The following is a 4,316-nucleotide window of genomic DNA, read 5'->3' on the forward strand; positions in this document are numbered from 1 at the left end:
TGTCTGCGGACAGCGCTGGCTCCTGGCCTCTAGAGTGAGATGAGCGCACAACCCTAGAGTCTGTCAAGACTGGCCTGTACGGGCAGGGGTACCTTTACCTTTTACCTTATCCATTCTCTCAACCAACAAAAACACGCCGCCTCGTAGTAAATTTTTAGATCTGGCAGGGAAAAACCGCCTCTTTCTTTTGCATCTGTCAATATTTTATACTCAATTCTTGGCTTTTTAACCTGCTAGATAAATTTAGACAATCGTCTTTGCCATACATTAAATTGTTTTGTTCCACTGATAACCGGAATTGTCTGAAATCAAAACAGCAGTCTCAGTAACACGTTCATTTTGATAGTTGAGATTCTACCCATCATTGATAATTTCATTCTAGTCCATATCTCCTGATCTCTCTTCACTTCATTCCACACCTTTTCATAGTTGTCTTTAAAGAGGTTTATGTTCTTAGATGTGCGCCAGACTCTAGGTATTTTACCTTTTTTTCTATCGACATACCTGTCTTTTGTTGTAGTTCTCCTATTTCTTTACTGTCCAAATTTTTAGTTAATATTTTTGTCCTATTTTTGTTGAGCTTAAAGCCTGCTAATTGCCCATACTCGTCAATCTTTTTCAAAGCTTCTATTGCACTGGACATAGGTTGTTCTAAATTCAAGACAACGTCGTCGGCAAAGGCCTAATACTTGTATTCTTTTGAGCCTACACCAATCCCCTTTATTTCTTTTGTTGCTTCTATTTTCCTCAACAGGACCTCTAGTATTGTTATAAATAACAATGGCGATAGCGGGCACCCCTGTCTGGTTCCCTTTGTTATCTCAATTTTGTCTGTGAAGTTATTATTAACTATCAATTTAGCATATTGTTCCAAATAAATAGCCCAAATACCATCTAAACGTTTTTCACCGATATCCATAAATTCTAAATTTCTTTTCATAAAATGCCAAGACACATTATCAAAAAAATTTTCAGCATCCAGAAACATTAGGGCGGCTTGTTTGTCTCTCCTGGAGTCCAGATATTCCATTATATCAATTATATTTCTTTCTCCCCCCCCCCCACGGAATAAATATATTCACAGGAAAAAAGGTGCGTGGGTTTTTTAAAAAGTGAAATCACTCTCATCATTTATTAAGTTAAAAAACAACAATTGAAAAGCACCGATCAGACATTGCATTTCGAAGCCTCCATCGCAAACTCAAATCTGGTTGCAATTTTTTGGGGGGAGGGGAAGGATCTTGGCTTTTTTAAAAGGGATTCGGCATTCGGGGAATTCCAAGATGCAGGATAGAGACGCATTCGGGGCGGGCTAAAGACCTCAAGGGATCCCACTCTGACATTTGGAAATCTCTCCTCTCCTAGGGCTCCCTTCTGGCTAGCCTAAGGGAGGAGGGAGGGGCAGGGCTGGCTGCCCTGGCGTTGGGAGATGGGGGCCACATGGGGACAGAACGGGGTGTCAAGGGGCCATGGCGATCCAGCCGAGGATGAGGAGGGAACCACCATACGGGGCTGCCTTGGTCAGGATCGGGTCCCCTGTCACGGCGTGGTAATACAGGGCGCCAGAGAACATCCCCATGCCCAGAGACAGGATGCTGCCGGCCATCATGGGATAGCGGCAGTGGGGCACAGCCAGGAGGGCCAGGCTGTGGAGGAAATGGTATTTGTTGGCCATCTCGTAGAGCTCTTTCAAGTCGTCATCTCGGTCGCTGCGACGGAAATTGTGAGCCCCGTAGGCGGCCGTCCCGACGGCCGCAGCCCCGCTCAGCGCAACGAGCCGTCAGAAAAACGCCCCGGCGCCCGCCATATCAATTATATTTCTAACATTGTCCTTCATCTGTCTACCAGGTAGAAATCCAGTTTGGTTCTTTCAGCATCACTGAAACCTGGTGGGATAAGTCCCACGATTGGAATGTAATAATGGGGGGATACAATCTATTTCTGAGAAACAGACCAGACAAGAAAGGAGGAGGAGTGGCGTTATATGTCAGGGATGTGTATACCTGTGAAGAGATCCAAGATTTAGATCCTCAAAGCCAAAGTGAGAGCATTTGGGTCAAAATTAAGGGAGAGAAGAATAACAGAGACCTCATTGTGGGAGTTTACTATAGATCCCCAAGCCAAACGGAGGACATAGATGATGCCTTCCTGGAACAGATGGCCAAGCATGCAAAAGGAAGGGAGATAGTAGTAATGGGGGACTTCAATTACCCGGATATTTGTTGGACGTCAAACTCAGCCAAGAGCATAAGGTCAAACAGATTCCTCACTGGCCTTGCAGACAACTTCATTGTCCAGAAAGTGGGAGAAGCAACAAGAGGAACAGCCATTTTAGATCTGGTCCTAACCAATGTTGATGACCTGGTTAGTGGGGTAGAAGTGGAAGGATCATTAGGCGCGAGTGATCATGCTCTTCTGAAGTTTACTATACAGCGGAAAGGAGCAGCCAAGCATACTAGGACTCAATTTCTTGACTTTAAGAAAGCCGACTTCATAAAACTTAGGGAAGTGCTGGGTGAGATCCCATGGACAACAATACTAAAAGGAAAGGGAGTTCATGATGGCTGGGAGTTTGTTAAGAGGGAGATACTAAAAGCACAACGTCAGGCAATACCAATGAGACGGAAACATGGAAGGTGCCTAAAGAAGCCAGGGTGGCTATCTAAAGAACTTTTAACTGAATTAAGATTAAAAAAGGGCTGAACTACTCAATGCCTTCTTTGCCTCAGTCTTCTCCGATAAAGAAAACAATGCCCGACCTGAAGAATTTGGAGCAAATGATTCAGCAAAGGAAACACAGCCCAGAATAACTAAGGAGATAGTACAAGAATATTTGGCTAGTTTAGATGTATTCAAGTCTCCAGGGCCAGATGAACTGCATCCAAGAATATTAAAAGAACTGGCAGATGTGATCTCAGAACCACTGGCAGTCATCTTTGAGAATTCCTGGAGAACAGGCGAAGTCCCGGCAGACTGGAGGAGGGCAAATGTTGTCCCTATTTTCAAAAAGGGGAAAAGAGAGGACCCAAATAATTACCGCCCAGTCAGTCTGACATCAATACCAGGGCAGATTCTGGAGCAGATCATTAAGCAAACAGTCTGTGAGCACCTAGAAAGGAATGCTGTGATCACCAATAGTCAGCATGGATTTCTGAAAAATAAGTCATGTCAGACTAACCTGATCTCGTTTTTTGACAGAATTACAAGCCTGGTAGATGAAGGGAACGCAGTGGATGTAGCCTACCTTGATTTCAGCAAGGCATTTGACAAGGTGCCCCATGATATTCTTGTAAAGAAGCTGGTAAAATGCGGTCTTGACTATGCTACCACTCAGTGGATTTGTAACTGGCTGACTGACCGAACCCAAAGGGTGCTCATCAATGGTTCCTCTTCATCCTGGAGAAGAGTGACTAGTGGGGTGCCACAGGGTTCTGTCTTGGGCCCGGTCTTATTCAACATCTTTATCAACGACTTGGATGATGGACTCAAGGGCATCCTGATCAAATTTGCAGATGACACCAAACTGGGAGGGGTGGCTAACACCCCAGAGGACAGGATCACACTTCAAAACGACCTTGACAGATTAGAGAACTGGGCAAAAATAAACAAGATGAATTTTAACAGGGAGAAATGTAAAGTATTGCACTTGGGCAAAAAAAATGAGAGGCACAAATACAAGATGGGTGACACCTGGCTTGAGAGCAGTACATGTGAAAAGGATCTAGGAGTCTTGGTTGACCACAAACTTGACATGAGCCAACAGTGTGACGCGGCAGCTAAAAAAGCCAATGCAATTCTGGGCTGCATCAATAGGAGTATAGCATCTAGATCAAGGGAAGTAATAGTGCCACTGTATTCTGCTCTGGTCAGACCACACCTGGAGTACTGTGTCCAGTTCTGGGCACCACAATTCAAGAAGGACACTGACAAACTGGAACGTGTCCAGAGGAGGGCAACCAAAATGGTCAAGGGCCTGGAAACGATGCCTTATGAGGAACGGCTAAGGGAGCTGGGCATGTTTAGCCTGGAGAAGAGGAGGTTAAGGGGTGATATGATAGCCATGTTCAAATATATAAAAGGATGTCACATAGAGGAGGGAGAAAGGTTGTTTTCTGCTGCTCCGGAGAAGCGGACACGGAGCAATGGATCCAAACTACAAGAAAGAAGATTCCACCTAAACATTCGGAAGAACTTCCTGACAGTAAGAGCTGTTCGACAGTGGAATTTGCTGCCAAGGAGTGTGGTGGAGTCTCCTACTTTGGAGGTCTTTAAGCAGAGGCTTGACAACCATATGTCAGGAGTGCTCTGATGGTGTT

General features: G+C 44.9%; 1 pseudogene across 1 annotated transcript; it reads right to left on the bottom strand.

Moving 5' to 3' along the window:
• Positions 1-1,101: 1,101 nt before the first annotated feature.
• On the bottom strand, positions 1,102-1,807 carry LOC309523236 (transmembrane protein 256 homolog pseudogene; annotated as a pseudogene). The gene has a single exon. The product of its transcript is annotated as a transmembrane protein 256 homolog pseudogene (transcript).
• Positions 1,808-4,316: the final 2,509 nt, after the last annotated feature.

The sequence above is a fragment of the Podarcis vaucheri genome, assembly GCF_965113315.1.
Source record: "Podarcis vaucheri genome assembly, chromosome: W".
Lineage (NCBI taxonomy): Eukaryota > Metazoa > Chordata > Lepidosauria > Squamata > Lacertidae > Podarcis > Podarcis vaucheri.